The sequence below is a fragment of the Rhinoderma darwinii genome, chromosome 5 (genome assembly GCF_050947455.1).
Source record: "Rhinoderma darwinii isolate aRhiDar2 chromosome 5, aRhiDar2.hap1, whole genome shotgun sequence".
Taxonomy (NCBI): domain Eukaryota; kingdom Metazoa; phylum Chordata; class Amphibia; order Anura; family Rhinodermatidae; genus Rhinoderma; species Rhinoderma darwinii.
Window position 1 is genome coordinate 64,125,400 of NC_134691.1, and position 27,849 is coordinate 64,153,248.

Here is a 27,849-nt window from a genome sequence, read left to right on the forward strand (position 1 = left end):
ACGGGAACAGGAGGTCTCCTCGAGGGAGCCAAGGACGGGGAGCAGCGTTTAAAGAGAGAGGCATGAAACACGTCGTGTATACGAAAAGACGGGGGTAACTCCAGCCGGAAGGAGACAGGATTGAGGACCTCAATGACCTTATACGGCCCAATAAACCGGGGAGCAAACTTCTTGGACAGAACCTTGAGACGCAAGTTCCTAGACGACAACCACACCAGATCCCCGACCATAAACAGGGGGTTAGCAGAACGTTTTCTATCAGCCTGAGTTTTTTGTACGCTCTGGGACGCCTCTAGGTTCTTCTGAACCTGGGCCCAGACTGTGCACAGTTCCCGATGAACGACCTCTACCTCGGGATTGTTGGAACTACCCGGTAAAACGGAGGAGAACCGTGGATTAAACCCAAAATTACAGAAAAAGGGAGAGACCCCTGACGAGTTACTGACCCGGTTATTAAGGGAAAATTCGGCGAGGGGAATGAATGAGACCCAATCATATTGACAGTCAGAGACAAAACACCTTAAATATTGTTCTAGAGATTGATTAGTCCTCTCAGTTTGGCCATTGGTTTCAGGATGGAAGGCAGAGGAGAAGGACAGATCAATCTCCAACTTCATACAGAAGGCTCTCCAAAACAATGAAAAAAATTGTACCCCTCTGTCCGAAACAATATTGACAGGGACCCCATGGAGACGCAGGATGTGTTTGACAAACAAGGTAGCCAACGTCTTGGCGTTGGGTAGTTTCTTGAGGGGCACAAAGTGGCACATCTTACTGAAGCGGTCTACTACCACTCACACCACCGACTTGCCTTGGGATGGAGGCAAATCGGTGATAAAATCCATGGAGATATGTGTCCAAGGTCTCTGGGGAATGGGCAACGAATGCAGTAAGCCCGCTGGTCGGGACCTGGGAGTCTTGGACCTAGCACAAACCTCACAAGCGGCGACGTAGGCCTTAACGTCTTTAGGCAACCCAGGCCACCAATAGTTTCTAGTAATGAGGTGTTTTTTTTACCCAGGATGCCTGGATGACCAGATAGTGCGGAGTCATGATTTTCCCTAAGTACCCTTAGCCGGAATTGCAGGGGAACAAACAGCTTGTTCTCAGGAAGGTTCCCGGGAGCTGAACCTTGATCAGCAGCAATTTCAGAGACTAAATCAGAATCGATCGAGGAAATGATTATACCTGGAAGCAAAATACAAGCAGGATCTTCCTCCGAAGGAGGGCTGGCCATGAAGCTACGCGACAGTGCATCAGCCTTAATATTTTTAGACCCAGCCCTATAGGTAACCAAAAAATTGAATCTGGTAAAAAATAACGCCCATCGAGCTTGTCTCGGGTTTAGCCTCCGGGCAGATTCTAGGAAAACCAGATTCTTGTGGTCGGTTTGGACCGTTACCTGGTGCCTAGCACCCTCCAGGAAGTGGCGCCACTCTTCAAATGCCCATTTAATGGCTAAGAGTTTGCGGTTGCCAATATCATAGTTACTCTCAGTTGGCGAAAACTTCCTGGAGAAGTAGGCACAGGGGCGGAGATGGGTGAGGGACCTGGTACCCTGGGACAAGACAGCCCCCACTCCCACCTCAGATGCGTCAACTTCCACGATAAATGGCTCCATTTGGTTGGGCTGAACCAGCACCGGGGCCGAGATAAAGCACTTCTTAAGGACCTCAAAAGCCTGGACAGCCTCAGGAGGCCAGTGGAGGAGATCAGCTCCTTTGCGAGTGAGGTCCGTAAGAGGCTTAGCGATGACCGAGAAGTTAGCAATAAATCTCCTGTAATAATTAGCGAACCCCAAAAAACACTGTAACGCCTTCAGGGAGGCAGGTTGGACCCATTCCGCCACAGCCTGAACCTTGGCGGGGTCCATGCGGAATTCATGAGGAGTGAGGATTTGACCCAAAAATGGTATTTCCTGTACCCCAAACACACATTTTTCGGTTTTGGCAAACAGTTTGTTTTCCCGAAGGACCTGGAGCACCTTCCTGACATGCTCAATGTGCGAGGACCAGTCCTTGGAAAACACCAGTATGTCATCAAGGTACACTACAAGAAATATCCCCAGGTAATTTCTCAAAATCTCATTTATGAAATTCTGGAAGACCGCAGGGGCATTACACAACCCAAAGGGCATGACGAGGTATTCGAAATGGCCTTCGGGCGTGTTAAACGCAGTCTTCCACTCATCCCCCTCTTTGATGCGGATAAGGTTATACGCCCCCCGTAGGTCCAACTTAGAGAACCATTGGGCCCCCTGAACCTGATTGAAGAGATCAGGAATCAAAGGAAGGGGATACTGGTTCCTTACCGTGACCTTATTCAGGCTACGGTAGTCAATGCATGGCCTAAGACCACCATCCTTCTTCCCTACGAAGAAGAAGCCAGCACCTACCGGAGAAGTAGAGGGACGAATGTAACCCTTGGCCAGGCATTCCTGGATATACTCTCTCATGGCTTCACGTTCGGGACAAGAAAGATTAAATATCCTACCCTTAGGAAGCTTAGCTCCTGGTACCAATTCGATAGCGCAATCGTATTCTCTATGAGGAGGTAACACTTCGGAGGCCTCCTTAGAGAAAACATCAGCGAAGTCCTGAACAAACTCGGGTAGCATGTTCGCCTCCTCAGGGGGAGAAATAGAATTAACAGAAAAACATGACGTAAAACATTCATTGCCCCATTTGGTTAGCTCCCCAGTATTCCAGTCAAACGTGGGATTATGCAACTGCAACCAGGGAAGGCCTAGAACCAAATCGTACGATAATCCCTGCATCAACAGTACAGAGCACTGCTCCAAATGCATGGAGCCAACAAGGAGTTCAAAAACAGGGGTATGCTGTGTAAAATAACCATTAGCAAGAGGAGTGGAGTCGATACCCACTACCGGGACAGGTTTAGGCAAATCAATCAGAGGCATAGCAAGAGACATAGAAAATTCCACAGACATGATATTAGTAGAGGACCCTGAATCCACGAAGGCACTGCCGGTAGCAGACCTACCACCAAAAGAGACCTGAAAGGGAAGCAAGATCTTAGTACGTTTCCTATTTACGGGAAATACCTGTGCGCCGAAGTGACCTCCCCGATGATCACTTAGGCGCGGAAGTTCTCTGGCTGCATTCTTATGCTTAGGACAGTTGTTCACTTGATGCTTGTCATCCCCACAGTAGAAGCAGAGACCATTCTTCCTGCGGAATTCTCTACGTTGTTGGGGGGACACGGAGGCCCCGAGTTGCATAGGTATCTCTGAGTCTTTCGGGGAGGAACGAAGCAACGGAACTTCGGGAGGCATCATGGGGGAGTCGGAGGAGAAAACACATAAACGTTCACGTTGTCGTTCCCTGAGACGTCGGTCAAGTCGTACCGCTAAAGCCATAACCTGGTCTAGGGAGTCAGAAGAGGGATAGCTAACTAGCAGGTCTTTCAGGGCATTCGACAGACCCAACCTAAACTGGCACCTTAAGGCAGGGTCATTCCACCGAGAAGCTACGCACCACTTCCTAAAGTCAGAACAATACTCCTCAACAAGTCTCTTACCCTGACGTAAGGTCACCAGCTGACTCTCGGCAAAGGCAGTCCTGTCAGTCTCGTCATAAATAAGTCCGAGAGCAGAAAAGAAACAATCAACGGAGGAAAGTTCAGGGGCGTCAGGAGCCAAGGAGAAGGCCCACTCTTGGGGCCCTTCCTGGAGCCGGGACATAATTATACCCACCCGCTGGCTCTCAGAACCTGAGGAATGAGGCTTTAAACGAAAGTAAAGCCTACAACTCTCCCGAAAGGAGAGAAAAGCCCTCCGGTCCCCTGAGAACCGGTCGGGCAACTAGAGGTGGGGTTCAAGAGGTGAGGTGAGGGGAACTACCAAGGTAGCATCAGGCTGGTTGACCCTCTGAGCCAGGGCCTGGACCTGTAGGGAGAGACCCTGCATTTGCTGAGCCAGGGTCTCACGGGGGTCCATAGTGGTGTCAGGGACCAGAGTAGACTAGGTATGGGCTTGTGATTATGTAATGACGGGGGGTAGGGAAACGGACAAGTGAGCCCTAGTCTACCCGCCACTCTGTCCCTGCCTACTTGCAACGACCCGCCCTAGGCGACGGGGTACAACTGGGCGGCGATCCCTGTGCTCAGTAAGTGCACGACAAACACGACAAACATACAAGGGAATACAAGCAAGGGAAAGGGGCAGTTGCCCACGGCAACACCGTGAGCAACCAGAGTGGTGAACGAGCCGAGTCAAGCCAGGAGTGTGCGAGGTACCAAACGAAGAGCAGAAGAGTAGTCAGTAAGCCAGGGTCTGTATGGAGCAGGATCAAAATAGAAGGAGCTGTAGCTGTGCCAGGAAACCACACGAAAAGAATCACAAGCACCGAGGGACAGGAAGGGCAGGCTTAAATAGACCGAGGGCGGGAGCTAGCTGAGTCTGGCCAGGTTGCGATAGGCTCTCCCACTCCTAAGCCTGCCAGCCTGAGTGGTGGAAGCTGGAGTCAGTCTCAGGGATGTAGATTCAGGTGCTGACTGATTAATTATGGGAGTTAACCCCGAAGCTGTGCCTGGCAGATCCTTTACAATATCACTCCTAAATGTAGACGTTAAACTATATGCCAAACTCATAGCCGATAGGATGCAATCTTTACTCCCATTCCTAATTGACCCAGAGCAGACAGGGTTTGTTAAGGGACGAGAGGGTAAACATAACACTACGCGAGTTCTCCATCTGATCCAGTACACCAGGGCAAGAAATATCCCTTTGGTCCTGCTATCAACGGATGCGGAGAAAGCCTTTGATCGGGTGGACTGGATCTTTATGGTGAAGGCGCTCTCCCATTTTGGATTTCCACAAACTTTTATCCACAAAATCTTAGCTCTATATACTTCCCCACAGGTTAAAGTTAGAATAAATGGTCACCTCTCCAACCCTATCCAGATCAAGTATGGTACGAGACAGGGGTGTCCTCTCTCTCCCCTCCTTTTCGTCCTCACTATTGAGACTTTGATCCAGAGTCTGCGTCAGGAACCACTTCTGTCGGGGGTCTCCATTGGGGACAGAGTGCACTGCACAGCCGCGTTTGCTGACGATTTGCTGTTTTTTATCACAAATCCCTCCACAGCCCTACCCAGACTTCAGGAGCTGTTTACCCGTTTTGGGGACCTATCCAATTTTAAAATTAATGCTAGAAAATCTGAGGGATTATGTGTTTCCTGTACTCCGGCTCTATTAAAGTCTCTAAAGCTTAGCTCCCCCTTCACACTGCGAACGGATAGTATAAAATATCTGGGTATTAATCTAACTCCCTAACCAGACCACTGGGATCACTGCAATTACACACCTTTACTCTCTGAGATTAAGGCCACTATCCTGTCATGGCATATCCCGTACATATCCTGGATTGGTAGAACCAACTTGCTAAAAATGATTATTCTCCCTAAACTTCTCTATCTTTTCCAGACTCTCCCGATCCCCCTCCCTAGAGCCTTTTTTGTTTCCATTAGGCGGCTGTTCTCTAAATACATTTGGAATAAAACTAAACCTAGAATAGCTTTTCACACTCTTATTCGCCCCAAACGTTTGGGGGGGATAGGACTCCCAGATATTGAATCCTACTACCACGCCGTACAATTAGCCAGGATAACTGAATCGTTTGACAATACATCTATTAGACTCGGGGTTCCTGTGGAGGAGGCCTCCATAGGTTTGTCCCTCACCTCCCTTGTGTGGTTTGACAAACACAACGCAGCTTTGTTTCTGTCCCGCAACTCCCTTACCTCTGCAGCGTATCAGACATGGATGAAAAGTGAGATGAAATCTCTGCACCAAATACCGTCGCCTTTGATGACGGTTCGTGACATTGTGCAATCGCAGACCGAGAGATTTCGGGATTGTTCTTCGTTGCCTGGGAGGGCTTCCAGCAGCACATATGACTCCATATTGATTGACGGGGCGGTTTCAACTCTCAGCGAATTGCGGTCTCAACCGGGTTTCTCGTCTGTTAATTTTCTCACGTATATGCACCTCAAAAGGAGTTACTTGAGAGCGCTTAGACAGGATCCGATTGAACGCCCTCTATCCTGGTTGGAAACAACCCTCCTCCTTCGGCGAACTCCTAAAAAATTGATTACGCTATATTATAATAATCTCCTTAAGATGAACTCATCTGTACAACCTTCTTTTCTTAAAGCTTGGGAGTTGGAACTTAATACTACCTTTTCTGATGAGGATACTAGAGCAGTTTTTCCGAACTCCCTTGGGACCTCGAGATGTATTAAACTGCAGGAGTCCTCATAAAAACTGACCTCTAGGTGGTACAAGACCCCCGGGGTACTGCATAAAATGTGTAACAAGATTTCCCCGGATTGTTGGAGGTGTCATAAAGCCCCAGGTACATATCTACATTTGTGGTGGGAATGCGAGAAAATCTCTCCCTTCTGGTCAGAGATAGAGAATCTCCTCAACACCATAACTCAGTCCTCTATTGCCATTTCCCCTCGAGTAGTATTTCTTAATTTGTGGCCAACTTTCCCCAGGGGGGCCCATAGGGAACTATGGCTACATCTCTTCGCAGCGGCCAAAGCCCTAATCCCGTTATACTGGAAGACTGAGACTATGCCACCTATAATCCATTGGTTTAGGAAAGGCGCCCAATTGGCGAGAATGGAGGAGTTATCGCATCTTGAGTTCCACTCTCATGTCAAGTTCCAGAGGGCATGGGCTCCCTGGTTTGAATTCTGTAGAAATAGCTCCTTTCAACACCTATGGGGTACAGATTAAGAAGATGGTTACTAGGACAGAGAACTAGTTCATACCCTTTCAATTTGGAGCTGAGGGTTGCGGCGCCAGCCAGCTGTGTACGCTTCCTTTTCCTTCCTTCCTCTCTACCCCCTTTCTATCCTTTCTACCCCCTCCTCCTTGAGGTTAGTGCAAGTAGCGTGAACTTACGCCAGTATGCCCATACCTATTTCTGGTACAGTACGACTGATATGTTTTGTTTCTTTTTATTATATTGAAAAGTACATCTGAGCCTCATTATTGTGTATTCTAACATTTACTCAAGTTACTTGATGTAATGTGGCGCCTATGCGCAATATCTTTTGCATTTTTCCTTTCTGTAAAATTTCAATAAAATGTTATTCTGTAAAAAAAAACGAAAACAGCGTTATATTCAGGTGAGGCTACACGATATTACTCTGCTGCTGGTTTGAATGGCAAATTTCTGGTGACACACTCTCTTTAAACCAAACTCCTTGTAATGTATTATTCCGGCGTTTAAATGTACCCCACCGTGTGAGGTTCTTGGTTATCACATGAAAGTCTAACTGCCAACTCATACATGTGTAGTGTAATGTAGCAGATAAATTTCCTAGACTGGAATAGTAGTCGACTATGCTATTGATTCCGTCAAAATGACGGAACCCTTGCACAACTGAGACAAATAGAAACCATTGGCACCGGATCCGTCATCATTGAAATCAATGGTGATGCAAACAGAAACCTATGGTTTCTGTTTGTTTCAGTCAGGGTCCCGTTCTGAAGGAAAACTCTGACAGAACGTCAGAATGGGACCCTGACGCAGATGTAAACAAAGCCTAAAATTACAGCCACTTGGTATTTATTGTAAAAATACAGGCAGTAACCACAAATAACAGGGAGTGGGATGTGGTAGCTGAAATGTCATTTTTCGCATAGCTTTACATTCTCTGAGATTTGCCAAACAGCTTTTGAAATTCTGTTAGTTGCTCCTTAGAAATAGGCTACACATGCATGCTTTTCTAGTAACAGCAAGGCTGAGTTCACACAATCTATTTTCAGGCCGTTTTACGCCTCAAATTACGCCTGAAAACACGATCCAAATACATCGGCAAACATCTGCCCATTCATTTCAATGGGTTTGCCGACGTACTGTGCCGACGACCTGTAATTTTACGCGTCGCTGTCAAAAGTCGGCGCATAAAATAACAGCTTCTTCAAAGAAGTGCAGGACACTTCTTGGGACGTAATTTGAGCCGTTTTTCATTGAATCCAATGAAGAACAGCTCCAAATTACGGCCGTAATTGACACCTCGCAAAACGCGAGTACGAGCAATTACGTCTGAAATGCAGGAGCTGTTTTCTCCTGAAAACAGCTCCGTAATTTCAGCCGTAATTGTCGATATCGTGTGCACATAACCCAACAGTTTGTAGTTTGTTACAAAGGAGCAACCAGCAGAACTTTAATTGTCAGGCAGCAAATCTCAAGGAACGTGAACCTATGCTTTAGGCTTTATTCACATGACCGAGTGTCAAATCAGCCGTGTAATTTCACGGCAGATTTGCACCTGTGCTGGACCTGTTTTCAAGGATTCCTCGTTGACTTGAGATTACTCAGGCATCCAGAAACACAGGCAAAAATAGGACATGTCCTATTTTTTCCTGGGCCATTCACACTGTCCGTTAAAAAAAACGTCTGTGTAAATAGCCACATAGACATGCATTGATTTCAATGCAGCCGTATGGCGGCCGTTAAAAAAAGCAGTGTATCAAGTCTGTTGTTTTTCTTTTATTGTAACACAGCTATGGCCATTCTCAGCTGACTTTGGACATAGATGGTTTCAGTATATATGAGAATAAAAATTGAACTGTTAATATTATAAATTGAAAATGGTATTTATAACTTATTTAATTCCCAGAACACAGCTTGACAGTATTGTGGTATCTTCTGCATTTATTAACAGAATTTTGTCATTATTTTCAAAGATGTGGCACTTCCCCCCTGATCATTAGCAGCCCTGTCGTCCCTGAGTTTTAAGATGTTTTTCATTCCAGTGAGATAGAACTTTAGAGATTTCACTTATCAGAAGAAATTATTATCAACACCTAATGAAGGTGTCGCCAGCATTCTCACCATAAATTTGCAATTAATTTGAGTTAAACTGTACATCAAAAGCAGAAACACAAAACTGATACAAAATAATCCTGTTATGTGTTGATGGCTGAGAGGGTTCTCTATTGCTTTATGTTTATTTAGAAATCAAAAGCAGGCAACATGCATTTAGCTTACATTGGGATCCTCCTAAACTCAATCAATAAAATTGCCCATGAATTTTCATTAGTGGTTTAGAAATTGTCCTTCCTTTTGAAATACATAATTTATTAGCTTCCTATACATGCCAGCCCATAGTTGACAGCCCACAGTACAATACAGTATTTTTTGGACTATAAGGGCAGATTCACACGAGCGTTGCGTTTTTGCGCGCGCAAACAACGCGGCGTTTTGCGAGCGCAAAAACCATTTGACAGCTGCGTGTGTCATGCGTGTCTGATGCGCGGCTGCGTGATTTTCGCGCAGCCGCCATCATAGAGATGAGGCTTGTCGACGCCCGTCACTGTCCAAGGTGCTGAAAGAGCTAACTCTTTCAGCACCCTCGACAGTGAATGCCGAACACAACAGCGACAAACCTGTAAAAAAAAAAGATAAAGTTCCTACTTACCGAGAACTTCCTGGCCGTTGCCTTGGTGACGCGTCCTTGGTGACGCGCCTCTCTTGACATCGGGCCCCACCTCCCTGGATGACGCGGCAGTCCAAGTGACCGCTGCAGCCTGTGATTGGCTGCAGCCTGTGCTTGGCCTGTGATTGGCTGGAGCTGTCACTTGAACTGAAGTGTCATCCCGGGAGGTCGGACTGCAGGAAGGAGACAGGAGTAATCGGTAAGTTAGAACTTCGGTTTTTTTTACAGGTTCATGTATTTTGGGATCTCAAGTCACTGTCCATGGTGCTGAAACAGTTTAACTCTAGGGGATTCACACGAGCGTGATTTGGCAGCGTGTAGGGCGCGTGGTTTTCGCGCGGCACGCAATGCCCTATAGAAGTCTATGGGGCAGTACACACAGTCCGTGTATTTTGCGCAGCGTTTGTTCGCTGCGCAAAATACGCGACAGGTTCAATAACTCTGCGTATTTCACGCATCACGCACCCCGACAACCGAGGCAAACTTCACCGGGTTCGGCCAAACTCGTTTTGGCCGAACCCGGCAAAAAAATTTCCGGTCTGCGACGTCGGGAGAGATTCACTGTGCATGGTGCTGAAAGAGTTAAACTGTTTCAGCACCATGGACAGTGACTTGAGATCCCAAAATACATGAACCTGTAAAAAAAACCGAAGTTCTAACTTACCGATTACTCCTGTCTCCTTCCTGCAGTCCGACCTCCCGGGATGACACTTCAGTTCAAGTGACAGCTCCAGCCAATCACAGGCCAAGCACAGGCTGCAGCCAATCACAGGCTGCAGCGGTCACTTGGACTGCCGCGTCATCCAGGGAGGTGGGGCCTGATGTCAAGAGAGGCGCGTCACCAAGGACGCGTCACCAAGGCAACGGCCAGGAAGTTCTCGGTAAGTAGGAACTTTATCTTTTTTTTTTACAGGTTTGTCGCTGTTGTGTTCGGCATTCACTGTCGAGGGTGCTGAAAGAGTTAGCTCTTTCAGCACCTTGGACAGTGACGGGCGTCGACAAGCCTCATCTCTATGATGGCGGCTGCGCGAAAATCACGCAGCCGCGCATCAGACACGCATGACACACGCAGCTGTCAAATGGTTTTTGCGCTCGCAAAACGCCGCGTTGTTTGCGCGCGCAAAAACGCAACGCTCGTGTGAATCTGCCCTAAGATGCAGTTTTTATCTTAGAATCAGAGCTGTAATCTTCTGCTGAGTCTCATCTCATCTCCGGAAGGCAAACAAATGCCAGGAGCAGGAGACTGAGCTCTGAGCTTCAAAGGTCCTTGCAGTGCAGTGTAATGGCAGCAGCATGTCCTGTGCTGTGTGTAAAAGATCTCTGTTATCTGCTCACTGAACAGTCCCATCTTACACGCAGAATTCTGTCAAATCTGACTGTTCAGTGAGCAAATAACACAGACATTAGTACACACAGCCAGTGAATCTGTGCTGCTACTGATCTGCAAGGACCTTCTAGCCACGCCCCCTCCTGTGTACACAGCTAGAAGAGCAGCTTCAACACAATTAACCCCTGCCACTCCACATCTCTGATGTCTGGTGAGTTCAGGGGAGGGTGAGAGCTCTATAGCTGCCAATATCTTGTATTTCTGTGTCTGACATTGTTATTGGGCACTGTGGTACCCTATTGTCTCAATATTACCCAGGAAATGTACAGTTAAAGGCAAAACCTTTTTGTTCTCCTCTTTTATGCTATAATTTATCGGTGTGTCTTATGGTCCAGTGAGTCCTATAGTCCATAAAATACGGTAGGTAAACCTTCCAATAAAATTAATTAAAATCCAAAAAAGGGAAATTTAAATTGCTAACTCTTAGAATGAATTTAAGATGTCATAATTGGAATGTTATATAATTGTATATACAGCAAGGTCCAGCATTATTTGGACAGTGACACAATCTTCATGATTTGGGTTCTGCATGCCACCACATTGGATTTGAAATGAAACAAATGGTTGAAATAGTTGAAATGAAACAAATATTTTTGTTCAACCCCTTGAATTAAACCTGAAAGTCTACACTTCAATTGCCTTAAGCGCCAAAGTGGGTAGTGGACAAAGTCGTCCATGTATAACATGGTTGGCCACTTCTTTAAATGGCTGACACATCACACTTTATGGCTGGCTGAAGCTTTTATTTGCAATAATGCCGGACCAGCATAGATCAGACAATTGCAAGAATGGCTTCAATTAAAAATGGGGTTGTCCTCATGAGAAAATTCCTAAATCAATATTTTGGTATTTTTTCCCCATTGTAGCATTTTGTACTATTATTTCACATTGTCAAGCACTGTCCATTTAAGAAGCTTATTATTTATCTGAAGCCATAAAAATTATATTATACTTGCCTATGTCATGTCATCGCCAAACTTAGCTAACTTAATGTCATAAGGAACAGACGAAGGCTGAGAAAAATGTGAGGGCAGTCACATGTTTAATTATAGCACATACAGAGAGTTTACACTAGACTAGGAACAAAGCGGTGGCTCGATTATTTGCCTTTTTTGCCTTGCTGCACTTAAATGGCCAGAGCAGTATTTGTGTGGGGTTTATTTGTTTTCCCCACTATAATAATTGGCGTAATTTATGTGATTTGCATGTGTGCGTGTGTAAGGTGAAATGAGCATTGTGTAATATGTTAATACTACATAAAGTATAGTGGGAAATAAATAGGACTAGCATCCCATATTTAGTCCAGTGTGCCTCATACTGTTAGGTCCAAAATTATTTGGACAGTGACACAAGGTTTAGCATTTTAGCGGTTTACCAAAACATATTAAATATAGTTATATAATCAATATTGGCTTAAATTGCAGAATCTTAGCTATACTTTGAGGGTATTCACATACTAATTTGAGGAAGGGTTTAGGAATTACAGCTCTTTAATATGTAGCTACCTGTTTTTCAAGGGACCAAAGACAGTTGGACAATTATCTCAAAAGCTATTTAATGGGCTGCATGGGCTATTCCCTCGTTAATCCATCACCAATTAAGCAGGTAAAATGTCTGGAGTTGATTCCAGGTGTGGCATTTGCATTTGGAAGCTGTTGCTGTGAACCTACAACATGATCAAAGAAGCTCTCAATGCAAGTGAAACAGACCATTGTTAGGCTGAAAAAAAAATGAAGAAATCCATCAGAGAGATAGAACAAATGTTAGGAGTGGCCAAATCAACAGTTTGGTACATTCTTGAAAAAAAAAAAGACCACACTGGTGATCTTGTGAACTCCAAATGGCCTGGATGTCCACAGAAGACAACAGTGGTTGATGATCACAGAATCCTTTCCATGGTGAAGAAAAACCCCTTCACAACATCTACCCAACGGAAGAACACTCTCCTGGAAGTAGGTGTATCAATATCTAAGTCTACCATAAAGAGAAGACTTCATGAGAGCAAATACAAAGGGTTCACCAAAAGGTGCAAACCATTAATCAGACCCAAAAATCTAAAGACCAGATTAGACTTTGCCAAACATCATCTAAAGAAGCCGCCCAGTTCTGGAACAGCATTCTTTGGACAGATGAAACTAAGATCAACCTGTACTTGAATGATGGGGAGAAGAAAGTATGGAGAAGGCTTGGAACGGCTTATGATCCAAAGCACACCACATCCTCTGTAAAACATGGTGGAGGCAGTGTGATGGCATGGGCATGCATGGCTTCAAAAGGCACTGGGTCACTGGTGTTTATTGATGATGTGACTGAAGACAGAAGCAGCCGGATGAATTCTGAAGTGTTCAGGGATATAATTTCTGCTCAGATACAACTAAATGCAGCAAGGTTGATTGGACGTCGCTTCACAGTACAGATGGACAATGACACAAAACATACTTGGAAAGTGACCCAGGAGTTTTTTAAGGCAAAGAAGTGGAATATTCTGCAATGGCCAAGTCAATCACCAGATCTCAACCTGATCGAGCTGCATTTCACTTGCTTAAGACAAAACTTAAGGCAGAAAGACCCACAAACAAGCAACAACGGAAGACAGCTGCAGTAAAGGCCTGGCAAAGCATCACAAAGGAGGAAACCCAGCGTTTGGTGATGTCCATGGGGTCCAGACTTCAGGCAGTCATTGCCTGCAAAGGATACTCCACAAAGTATTTTTTTTAAAAAACATTTTATTTATGGTAATGTTAATTTGTCCAATCACTTTTGAGCCAATAATCTTTCATCAAGTTTATACTTTTTCATAGCTTGCCATTATATGGATTACTATATAGAATGCATTCAGAAAGTTTTCAGACCCTTTAAATTTTTTCACATTTTGTTATGTTGAGGCCTTGTGCTAAAATAAAAAAAATTCTAGTTTTTCCCCATCTGCACTCAATACCCCATAATGACAAAGTGAAAACAGAATGTTAGTAATCTTTGCTAATTTAATGAAAAAGATAAACTAAAATATTGCATTCACATAAGTATTCAGACCCTTTACTCAGGACTTAGTTGAAGCACCTTTTGGCAGCGATAACAGCCTCCAGTCTTCTTGGGTATAATGCAACAAGGTTTGCACACCTGGATTTGGGTATTTTCTGCCATTCTTCTCTGCAGGTATTCTCAAGCGCTGTCAGGTTGGATGGGGACCGTCGGTGGACAGCCATTTTCAGGTCTCTCTAGAGATGTTCGATTGTGTTCTAGGCAGGGCTCTGGCTGGGCCACTCAAGGACATTCACAGAGTTCCCCATAAGCCACTCCTGTGTTGTCTCATTTGTGTGCTTAGGGTCATTGTCTTGTTGGAAGGTGAACCTTCAGCCCAGTCTGAGGTCCAGAGCACTCTGGAACAGGTTTTCATTAACAATACCTCTGTACTGTGCTCCATTCATCTTTCCCTGACCAGTCTCCCTCTCCCAACCGCTGAAAAACATCCCCACAGCATGACGCTGCCACCCCCATGCTTCACTGTATGGATGGTACTGGGCAGGTGATTAGCAATGCCTGGTTTCCTCCCGACATGACGCGTAGAATTGAGACCAAAATGTTCAATCTTGGTTTCATCAGACCACAGAATCCTGTTTCTCACAATCTAAGAGTCCTTTAGGTGCTCTTTTGCAAACTCCAGGCAAACTCCAGGCAAGCTTTCATGTGTCTTTTACTGAGGAGAGGCTTTTTTCTGGACACTCTGCCATAAAGCCCAGATTGGTGGGGTGCTGCAGTGATGGTTCACCTTCTGTAAGTTTCTGGAAGTTTCTCCCATTTGCACAGAGGATCTTTGGAGTTCAGCCAGAGTGACCATTGAGTTCTTCATCACCTCTCTTAACAAGGCCCTTCCCCCAATTACTTAGTTTGGTTGGGCAGCCAGCTCTAGGAAGAGTCCTGATTGTTCCAAACTTCTTCCATTTAAGAATTATGGCGGCCACTGTGTTCTTGGGAACTTTCAGTGCAGCAGAATTTTTTTGTACCCTCCTCATGGCTTGGTTTTTGCTCTGATATGCATTGCCAGCTGTTAGACCTTATATAGACAGGGGTGTGTCTTTACAAATCATGTCCAATCAAATTAATTGACCACAGGTGGACGCCAATCAAGGTGTTAAAACATTTTAAAGATGATCTAGAGAAATCAGAGACCCCCAGAGCTAAATGTCAAGTGTCATAGCAAAGTGTATGAATACTTATGTCCATGTGAAATTAGAGTTTTTCAGTTTTAATAAATTTTCAAAAATTTCTAAAATTCTGTTTTCATTTTGTCATTATGGGGTATTGAGTCCAGAATGATGGGGAAAAACTGTTTTTTTTTTATTTCAGCACAAGGCCTCAATATAACAAAATGTAAAAAAATGAAAGGGTTTGAAGACTTTCCGAATGCACTGTATATAGAACGAAGTTTTTGCCAGAGGAGTATTGTGGTTCCTGGACGAAATGTTGACTACATGGTAGCTGGAAAAAACTCATAGGAACAGTATCATGCTGGCAAATTTTCGGGTAGAATTTTGATTGATTGTGCTAGTAACTTTACCGTCCAGGAAGACAACAGAAGATATTGAACCAGTTTTTTCTGCACAAAAAACACGGACTGTCTGCACGGCCCCATAGACTAATATAGGTCCCTGCGATGATCGTGAAAATCACGTGCGTCGCACGGACGTATAACACGCTCGTGTAAATGAGCCCTTAGAATGATGAAAGTGAAGTGAATGATTGTTCAGTTGACCGGTTCACACGCCGTGTATTTGATAAGTTTTCTTTTTGCACATTTTCCGTGCAAAAAAACGCATTAAAAAAACGCTTGATTACACTTGATTTTGCGTGTTTGGGGGGATTTGTGTGTGTGTGTGTGGGGGGGGGGGTGCTCGCCGCTGATTCTTCAAAACAGCTGATAAGCGGCTATGAAGTATCAGCGGCGCCCGTGCACACTCCACTCTGCCACACACACGGGAAAAGTTTTAAAGTGGTCGCCAGGAAAACATGGCGCCGCACCTGTCCTCAGGTCGTGTGTGGTATTACAGCTCTGTCCTATTCACTTCAATGGAGGTGAACTGCAATACCAGACACAACCTGAGGACAGGTGCGGCGCTGTGTCTCCAATCCGGACACTCCTTCTGTCCTGAGATGACCCGACGGGGAAGGCGGGTGTCAGAGCCACCCACCGCCATCACTGCAGACAGAACCACACAACTACGGCATGAGGGCAGGGCTTGTCCTGAGTGCACTGTCTCTTGTTATGGACAGATTTATAGTCACATGAACCCCGTCTGATGAACCGGTAACCTAGGTTCGATCACATGACAGAGGGGGGTCACCAAAAACCCTGTGCACCCTCAGCCCGTCCATCCAGACCTTTCCTGGTTATATCTGCTTCTGGGAAAGCTGGGTGACCACCATTACCCCTCCTACGGGAGTGTTTGGGGATGTGACTAATGAACCTCTCACACTCCAGTAGGAGGGGTAATGGTGGTCACCCAGCTTTCCCAGACCCCTGAACGGTAAATCTCTCTAGTTGTGCTTAGACTGTTTGGGGATGTGACTAATGAACCTCTCAGTCTCAGCACAACTAGAGAGATTTATTGTTCAGGGGTCTGGGAAAGCTGGGTGACCACCATTACCCCCTCCTACTGGAGTGTGTTTGGGGATGTGACTAATGAACCTCTCACACTCCAGTAGGAGGGGTAATAGTGGTCACCCAGCTTTCCCAGACCCCCTGAATGGTAAATCTCTCTAGTTGTGCTGAGACTGAGAGGTTCATTAGTCACATCCCCAAACAGTCTCAGCACAACTAGAGAGATTTACCGTTCAGGGGTCTGGAAAAGCTAGGTGACCACCATTACCCCTCCTACTGGAGTGTGAGAGGTTCATTAGTCACATCCCCAAACACACTCCAGTAGGAGGGGTAATGGTGGTCATCCAGCTTTCCCAGACCCCTGAACGATAAATCTCTCTTGTTGTGCTGAGACTGAGAGGTTCATCAGTCACATCCCCAAACAGGGCTTTCCCTGTACAGTTGCATCATGTGTCCTTCATACAGGGGGGGGGGGCCCGTTAGGGGGGGCCCGTCGGGGGGGGGATCAGGGGGGGGCCGTCGGGGGTCACGAGAGCGGGGGTCTGTGAGATAGAGGGAGGGACAGACAGAAACACACATCTTACCTGCAGTGCAGCTGGTCTTCAGTATGGCGCCTGCTATCTCCCTGCAAACAGCTGATCTGCTGTGTGACTCTTACCTGCGTCTGCGCAGTACAGAGCCAGAGAGCAGAGTCAATGGAACGGCTCCCGTTGACCCCTATGCACTGTAGCTGCCGTATTCCATCTCAGTATGTGTCATTTATCGACACATACAGAGATGAAAAACAAAATGGCAGCTCCCATAGAGAAGTAAAAGTTAGAAAAAAGAAAAAAGTAAAACACAAACACCCAAATAAATAAAATGAATTTTAATAACATACTAAAAGCAATATTATATAAAAAAAATAATTCCGCGACACCCGTCCTTTGTTAACATCACGTTTATGCATATACACTTGAATATCAAAAAATGGTGTTCAAATGCATTCCTCTGCATATCCATTGACTTTAATGGGCCAAACATAGTCCAAAAGGGTATACTTTTGACTACATTTGACTGTTTTTATGTCAGCAAATACTTTTTTTGGAAGGCAGAAAAGCATAGTCTACCTTGCTATTCTGTCCTCGAAATAAGACGTATACTTAACATTTACTTTTTTTACATTATTGTCAATGGCTGACATATGACAACATAAGGCTTTACATTTGCATATGTTAAACTAATACCTTTTTAACTTCTTTTCAGTAGAATCAAAGATAAAAAGATGTTTTAATGTTTAACATGATACACAAATAGATGCAACTGTATGGTTATACTTTTAACGTATATTTAAAAAAATGTGGATGGAAGTATAAGAATGCCATACTTTCTCTACGTTTGTCTATGCTAAACGTAGACTTAAGACATGAAGTGAACAAAGTCTCGCATGTCATTCATTAAAATTCATAATCCTGTTTAATCATATAAGAATGCTAGACAGCAATAAGAAATCATTAACTGAAGACAAGTACTGTAAAATTACTAATCTAGCACCTGGAAATGTTCTGCTAAACAATCTGGGATTACTCAATAGCTTTAAAATGTTGCATTACATAAACCCCAACGACATTTTTTAATCTTGAAGTAGCAAGAATAGGTAGTCTAGATGGAAAGGGCATTATAAAGTTGCCTTCACTCGTGTTGGTAGATATTCCAATACCTTTCAACCAATTTTTGCAAATTACACTAAGCTTGTTAGTCATTGAATTCTTTAAGTCATAAGAAAGTTTGACAGCAAGAAGAAGAAAATATTAACTAGATATATTACTTTAAAATGAGCAATCTGACACCTGTCAATCTGGAAATGTGGTTCTAAACTGTTTTATCATTTGGGAATACCTTGCAATCTTAACATTTTGCATTATTTAAACCCAAAACCTGATAATCTGTCAAAAATCTTGAAGGTTGTGGAGGCTAGTTTGAACTGACAAAGCTGATAGGCCATAGTATATCGGTCATCAGAGGTGTTGGTAGACCCCAAAGATACCTAAGGCACCATGGGGCACTGGTTAAGGGGAAGGAAGCAGATACAATTCAATGTGGTAATTGTTGATGCCAGGCGGCTTGGGGCACTAGGCAAAAGATCCAAGACATATGCCCCTGAAGTCTGCTGCTAGCAATACTACTGGCAGTCATAAAATGAGGGACGAACTTAATTTGTCGGTTGTGGAGGTAATCTGTGAAGCTTATTGGACTGCAGGGCTGTGGACTGATGCATCCTAAATCTTATGGAACTGTTGACTAATCCTTCTTGAGCTGTCTAAAGATCTCAAACGTAAAAGAGTTATCTGAGTTTTCATTCGTAAAAAAAATAAAAGAACACAAACATTTACCAGCCCGAATTTTATAATTTACCTCTAAAGGTGGCCATACAATTAGACAACTGTTGATGAAAGTGGACGATTTACCATAACAAATGATCGCCATTTAGAAAATAAAGCAAACGATTGTTACAGCCGCCCGATGGCCAACAGTAATTTTCTAAAAAAACTGGTATCAATTGTTGGAAATTTTCGTCTTAGTATCGAAAGGAGTTGAATGTGTATAACTTGTTTTGCAAATGACAACCCATAAAGGAGGAGAGTAGAAGGGTGTGTCACTTCTGTCCATACATTGGGCAGTAGTCTTCTTGTCCGATTGGACATGTATGTGCACATTTCAATTCTATGACAGCTAATATTACCTGAAACATGTATGGGTGTACATTGACTTAAAGAGAACCTTTCACCTGCCCGTACATGTGCAGCTGAGTGCAGCATGTAATGGGGAGGGCTGCACAAACCCTGGGGCACTTTACATTTTTTTTTCTACCCTCCTCCGTTATTTAGATATCGGTGATGTTATATTTTCCCCCTCTTCATAATATTTAGAGAGTCTCTCATGACTGGTATAGTGCCAAGGGACTGGCGCAGGGCAAATGTGGTGCCTATTTTCAAAAAGGGCTCTAGGTCTTCGCCGGGTAATTATAGACCAGTAAGCTTAACATCAATTGTGGGGAAAATGTTTGAGGGGCTATTGAGGGACTATATACAGAATTATGTGACAATAAATAGTATTATAAGTGACATCCAGCATGGTTTTACAAAGGACAGAAGCTGTCAAACCAACCTGATTTGTTTTTATGAAAAGGTAAGCAGAAGCCTAGACAGAGGGGCCGCTGTGGATATAGTGTTTTTGGACTTTGCAAAGACATTTGACACTGTCCCTCATAGACGTCTAATGGGTAAATTAAGGACTATAGGTTTAGAAAGTATAGTTTGTAATTGGATTGAGAATTGGCTCAAGGACCGTATCCAGAGAGTTGTGGTCAATGATTCCTACTCTGAATGGTCCCCGGTTATAAGTGGTGTACCCCAGGGTTCAGTGCTGGGACCACTATTATTCAACTTATTTATTAATGATATAGAGGATGGGAATAATAGCACTATTTATATTTTTGCAGATGACACCAAGCTATGTAATATAGTTCAGACTATGGAAGATGTTTGTGAATTGCAGGCAGATTTAAACAAACTAAGTGTTTGGGCGTCCACTTGGCAAATGAAGTTTAATGTAGATAAATGTAAAGTTATGCACCTGGGTACGAACAACCTGCATGCATCATATGTCCTAGGGGGAGCTACACTGGGGGAGTCACTTGTTGAAAAGGATCTGGGTGTACTTGTAAATCATAAACTAAATAACAGCATGCAGTGTCAATCAGCTACTTCAAAGGCCAGCAAAATATTGTTGTGTATCAAAAGAGGCATGGACTCGCGGGACAGGGATGTAATATTACCACTTTACAAAGCATTAGTGAGACCTCATCTAGAATATGCAGTCCAGTTCTGGGCTCTAGTTCATAGAAAGGATGCCCCGGAGTTGGAAAAAATACAAAGAAGAGCAACGAAGCTAATAAGGGGCATGGAGAATCTAAGTTATGAGGAAAGATTAAAAGAACTAATCCTATTTAGCCTTGAGAAAAGACGACTAAGGGGGGACATGATTAACTTATATAAATATATTAATGGCACATACAAAAAATATGGTGAAATCCTGTTCCATGTAAAACCCTCTCAAAAAACAAGGGGGCACTCCCTCCATCTGGAGAAAAAAAGGTTCAATGTGCAGAGGCGACAAGTCTTTACTATGAGAACTGTGAATCTATGGAATAGTCACCGCAGGAGCTGGTCACAGCAGGGACAGTAAATGGCTTCAAAAAAGGCTTAGATAATTTCCTAGAACAAAAAAATATTAGCTCCTATGTGTAGAAATGTTTTACTTCCCCTTTCCCATCCCTTGGTTGAACTTGATGGACATGTGTCTATTTTCAACCGTACAAACGATGTAATATTTTACTCCCTGAACTGTCAATGGGGCGTGTAATGGCAATGGGGCGTGTAACCTGACTGTGACACTGTCCAAACAGCTACGGACAGTATCACAGCAGGAGCTGGAGAGATGAGAGCGTATGCGCGCGCAGCCTCTCACTCTTCAGCTCTCGGCAGACAAGGACAAAACTGATCTCTCGCGAGAGATCACACAGACTTGTACTTGTCTGCCGAACTGGCAAAGGAGCGTGTAATGCGACTTTTTGATCTCTTTTTATTGCATTTTTTGGGAGGTGAAGTGACAAAAAAATTGTGACTCTTGTACAGTTTATTGTTATTTTCTTTTATGCCGTTCAACGCGTGGAATAAATAACAAAATAATTTTGTAGTTCAGGCCGTTACGGCGATACCAACTATGTATAGTTTATTTATTTATTTATCTATTTTTATTAATAATAAAGGACTGATAAGGGGAAAAGGGGGATTTTTACTGTTATTACTTTTAAAACTTTTATTTTCTTATTTTTACACAACTTTTTTTTACTTTGTCTTTACTTTATTACTTTGTCCAACTAGGGGACTTGAGGGCAGGAGGCCCTGATCGCTATTCTAATACACTGCACTACATGCGTAGTGCAGTGTATTAGAGCTGTATTAGAGCTGTCAGCTACTCACTGACAGCAAGCATAGTGGGTCCTGACTTTGTCATACAAACAAAACAGAGAGTTCTTGGGATTGTGTTATGTAATTTTGTTAGGACATTTTCATTTATATCAATAGAACAGCCTCTGGGAAAATATTTTGCTATTGTATACATTATATTTCTCACAAAAAGGCACGTTGACATATAATAATGTGAAGCATGTTCTTATCTCCATAGATTCCATTAATTACTAAATGACTTCAGATGCAATATACTATTTAGTAATCGGTTCTAAATACACTCGTATGTTCTGTTTTTATTGACTTAGAAACTTCACTGTAAATTCATTATCTGCCGTTGCTTGTTAATCTGATTACTTTTTCACACAATATTCAGTCTATTTTCATACATTTCACAGCCTCTTATATCTATCATAGGTTAAGTAGTGCTTTACGTAGTTGTCTGCTTTAGAAAACGCATTTTCAAATACTAAGGAATAGAGGTGGGTCCCCTGTTCAAGTTTCTCATCTATTATACAGGTCGGACATACAGTATAAAGCTCTTGCTCTTGATGACCCAGCAGATCCATCCATTACAGAGCCTTTTAATTCACTGGTAATTGTGTAATGCTTCATTTCTCCTATGGCAGTGCTGCAGGCAATCGGAACATTTGCGAGTTTCCTCACAGATTACAGCTAATCGCTGTGGGTCCTTACAGCAGGACTCACGGTGACCTTCTTATCATTGATTAAGTAAATTCTTTATTGTGCTACGTATAGCAAGAAGACAGACCACACATAAATATATTAAAATTGTCACTGCTAGAAACCGGACATAGGAGTAGGAGACTAGTGCAAGTGCAGCGGTGTGAAAACACCCGGCGTAAGTTCCGTTATTTCTGGCAATTAATTGGTTAAATTGTCTAAGTTGTCTAACAGTAGGTCCGGCATAGCGCAGGAATTAAAATAAAAGAAGCCCCCCCCCCCCGACATGTTTCGCTACCAAGTAGCGTCTTCAGGGGTACACGGGGCTAATGGCGGCGCGACGAGAAAGCTCTTCCTATTACGGACATTTACGATGACGTACATAGGGGGTGTGTTAGAACAAGCTGCCAGTCAGAGTAGGCGAGAGCCGGCTGGCCACCAGAAGAAACAGATTGGCAAATCACAAGAAAATTAAGGTAAGCCAATGAAAGGTAAGGGAGAGAGCATGCGCACATATGACAAATGAGGACATAGTGTAAATGGTCCGTAAGAGGTCAGCGCATACTCGCTGGATATATGAAAACCAGCGAAAAATGGTGACGCATGCGCAGATGCGTAGTGAAGGGACTTATACTAATTCTCATGGGTAGCAAAGACCCAGAGATCAGCGCAGGCGCATGTGTGAAAACTAGGACTTGGTGCAGAAACAATCAGTTCCTGCAAGGTGCCAAGGGTAAGTGTTGGAGAATATTAATACAGTCTATACAGGACACGTAGCGAAAGCCCATAGGGGAAGAGTACATGTCGTATATGTCGGCATGCAAATGAGGTACTCAACCAAGGGGCATGCATATATACATCCTACACAAAGGCACCAATGATAATGGAAGTACTATATAAAGTATGGAAAAGATTAAATACAAGACAGCCAATCGTTCAACTTAAATGAGAACCGGAAAATATGGGAGAGACAGGGAGCCGCCATACCTGTGTGGTCAAAAGTCATGAAATTAGTTTATATGGTGTCGAGGAGAGCTACCACACAATTAGAGGTGTATATATTACATTTTTGAATTTTAAATAAATATTTTAAATGGTATATAGAGCAGGTTCAGGGTTAATCCATAGAATAGCTTGTGTTCCCCAACGTAAAAGTGGACATGAAATACACAACATTGATGAAATACAGCATGGGATCAAAGAAAGGCGGTAAAGGTAAACGCCTCATTAAGACCCAAAGGGGTCATGGTGTTCAAGCGGTGAATCTACCGTGCCTCCTCTTGCAGGAGTCTACGATCTAGATTACCAGCCCTAGAGCCCAGCTTAATTTGGGTGACACCCCAGAATTGAAGCAATCGAGGGTTGCCCCCATGAAAATTATGAGTGTGTCTTGATAAAGTGGTATCTTCATTATGATTGATGGTACTGAGGTGCTTGGAAATTCTTCTCCTCAGTTCCTGAACAGTCTAGCTTAGGACATATAGCTTAGGACAGGGGCATTTAACAATATACACGACCCCACTGCTTTGGCAGTTCATGAACTGTTTTATCTCGTATGATTTGACATCAATTGGATTGGTGAACTTCTTGACTGTTGGCATAAAGGGGCAAAAGGGGCAAAAGGAACATCTGCAGATTTTTCCCCCTGTGGTAGGTGATACTTGGATTTGCCGAAAGGGCATCTTTCAAATCGGGATCGGCAGTAAGTATGGACCAATATTTTTGCAGAATATGAATAACCTGGGGAGAGGATACATCAAAGGTGAATATACAACATATGGCACTGGATGATCCGGGCACAACAGGTTTGGTTCCCCTATTTGAAAGTAAATCGTGTCTGTCAGACACCCTGGCCCTGGCATAGGCCCTGTGTAACCACTTTTTTGGATATCCTCGTGCTAGGAATTTGTGATAAAGTCCATCACATTCCACTTGGAAGGATAGTTCATTAGAGCAATTCCGCTTGGCTCTAAGATACTGGCCTATTGGTATTCCTTTCGTAAGTGCAGGTGGATGGTGACTATCCCAGTGTAGGAAACTATTAGTGGTCGTAGCCTTCCGGAAAATATCAGTTTGGACACTACCACCAGGGTCCAGAGAGATCTTGAGGTCGAGAAAATTGATCACATGATCATGTATCTCATAGGTAATTCAAAAAGAAAAAAAGAAATAAAATATTTTCCAAAACATACCAGGCACACTTTGGGATAAGAATAATTTTGTACAAATTTTTATTAAATTCCATATAAAAATATATATTTTTAAAGATTTTTCATGTATAAATATATCTCTTTCCTCTATTATCCATGATACCAAGAAAATTTATATAGGAAAAGGAAAGGGTTTGAACAAACTCATTTGTTTCAAACTAGATGTACATAATTTAAAATTGTCTCCTGGCCAGAATACCAACACAGACTTTTATAACGTTACTTCCATTAATTTATCCCCCTCTAAGCATGATAACATATAATGATAAGATGTCCAAGTAGTATCAATTCTATACACCAGCCATTATCAGACCCATATAAGAAATTAACTATAAGAACCGGTTCTGAAGATTTTTATTCAGACACCGTTGATCTCAGTTCACACTTGCGTTTTTTTCTTTTTCCTCCTTCTTTTAGAATTATGGTCCGGAACCAACAGGAACAGTTCCACTTATGTGGTAGCAATGCAGATATAAATAAAGAGTTGAATACTCATCTTTATGTTGATCTCGCAACTCAAGGTGGACTCGAAGTTCACTCTTTTCCACTGTGTTACTCTTCCTGGGATAATTGTAGGTTTAAGGCAAATTTTAGAGATATATCAATCGGGTGTTTCACCCCTTCCATCTCTTCAATGGCAGACCACAGATCCCACATCGGAAAATCTCCTTATATCCGCTACATCCACGGTCAGTGCTTATGTTAAATAGCTTGGATCTTCCTATACTCGGGGGCAGCCGAGATTTCACCCAAAGGTGAACACATTTTAGCAATGGAGCACACTCCTACAATGAAGAGTCGGTATCCTGCTATGCCGGTATCAACGTTGGATTTTCTGTTCAGACACCAGGTAAGCAAATTTTAGCAATGGAACACACTCCTCATTGGAGAGTCGGTATCCTGTTATGCTGGTATCCACGTTGATTTTTTCTGGCAACTCTGGAGACTACAAGATGAGGCAAGGTTGACGTCATTACCTGCCAAGTGTAAACTAATTGTTCAGCTGACGCGTTTCATCCCGGACCGGGATTTCCTCAGAGCCATTTCATGAGAATATCACATTAACTACTACTAGAATCCAATGATTCAAGTCCAAAACATCATGTTATACACATGTTTTATCTATATCTATAGATTCCCCTCAGTATTTCATCCAACATTTCTATCAGGAGACATACATATATAAAGTGCCAAAATACATACACATATTGTGTATGTATTTTGGCACTTTATATATGTATGTCTCCTGATAGAAATGTTGGATGAAATACTGAGGGGAATCTATAGATATAGATAAAACATGTGTATAACATGATGTTTTGGACTTGAATCATTGGATTCTATGAGTAGTTAATGTGATATTCTTATATGGGTCCAGTTCCCTTTAAATTCGGCACTATAAAAGTGCCAGACTTTACTGGACTCATGAAATGGCTCTGAGGAAATCCCGGTCCGGGATGAAACGCGTCAGCTGAACAATTAGTTTACACTTGGCAGGTAATGACGTCAACCTTGCCTCGTCTTGTAGTCTCCAGAGTTGCCAGAAAAAATCAACGTGGATACCAGCATAACAGGATACCGACTCTCCAATGAGGAGTGTGTTCCATTGCTAAAATTTGCTTACCTGGTGTCTGAACAGAAAATCCAACGTTGATACCGGCATAGCAGGATAACGACTCTTCATTGTAGGAGTATGCTCCATTGCTAAAATTTGTTCACCTTTGGGTGAAATCTCGGCTGCCCCCGAGTATAGGAAGATCCAAGCTATTTAACATAAGCACCGACCGTGGATGTAGCGGATATAAGGAGATTTTCCGATGTGGGATCTATGGTCTGCCATTGAAGAGATCAAAGGGGTGAAACACCCGATTGATATAGCTCTAAAATTTGCCTTAAACCTACAATTGTCCCAGGAAGAGTAACGCAGTGGAAAAGAGTGAACTTCGAGTCCACCTTGAGTTGCGAGATCAACATAAAGATGAGTATTCAACTCTTTATTTATATCTGCATTGCTACCACATAAGTGGAACTGTTCCTGTTGGTTCCGGACCATAATTCTAAAAGAAGGAGGAAAAAGAAAAAAACGCAAGTGTGAACTGAGATCAACGGTGTCTGAATAAAAATCTTCAGAACCGGTTCTTATAGCTAATTTCTTATATGGGTCTGATAATGGCTGGTGTATAGAATTGATACTACTTGGACATCTTATCATTATATGTTATCATGCTTAGAGGGGGATAAATTAATGGAAGTAACGTTATAAATGTCTGTGTTGGTATCCTGGCCAGGAGACAATTTGAAATTATGTACATCTAGTTTGAAACAAATGTGTTTGTTCAAACCCTTTCCTTTTCCTATATAAATTTTCTTGGTATCATGGATAATAGAGGAAAGAGATATATTTATACATGAAAAATCTTTAAAAAAATATATTTTTATATGGAATTTAATAAAAATTTGTACAAAATTATTCTTATCCCAAAGAGTGCCTGGTATGTTTTGGAAAATATTTTATTTATTTTTTTCTTTTTGAATTATTGCTCTCCGAAACGGCACCGTGCTATATATGGATTGCATATTTTGGGATTTCTATTAGGTATTGTGTATAACCATTTATCCTGTTTAGCTTATATCTCATAGGTAAACCTCATTCCAATATGATTATCATTGAGTATAGACATGAAGTTAGTGAATGTATTGGCATCCCCATCCCACAGGATGAGAATGTCGTCAATGTATCTACCCCAGAAAGAAATGTGAGATGTGAAAAAGAGTAAGTCGTCGGAAAAAACAATGGTGTCTTCCCACCACCCCAGAAAAAGATTTGCGTAAGTCGGTGCACAAACAGTACCCATGGCCGTGCCCTTTATTTGATGATAATATTTATCATCAAAAATAAAAAAGTTATGTGTGAGCAGAAAACGTAAGAGTCCCAGGACAAATTCGTTATGTCGCTGAAATTGAGTGCCTTTGGTGCTCAAAAAATGTTTGACTGCAGTGAGGCCTAAATCGTGCTGAATGTTAGTGTATATTAACTCCACGTCTATACTCGCTATCATGGTGGTGGAAGTGACATTGATCTCCTGGATTCTGGTGACAGTGTCCTTAGTGTCCTTTAGGTAAGAGGATAAGGAAGAAACAAAAGGTGACAATATTTCATCCACATAGAGGCTAATTCCCTGTATCAGGTTGTCATTACCTGACACAATGGGCCTGCCAGGGAGAGGGCGAATGGCCTTATGGACCTTTGGCAAGGCGTAAAAAGTCGCCAAAGTTGGAGTAAAATTGTACAAACGTTTAAATTCGTCCATAGTAATAAGGTTATTTCTCTTAGCATCAGTAAGAAGAGCATATAATTCTGATAGAAAACTGACCGTGGGGTTACCCCTCAAAGTGTCACCTGCTCTATATGCCATTTAAAATATTTATTTAAAATTCAAAAATTTAATATATACACCTCTAATGGTGTGGTAGCTC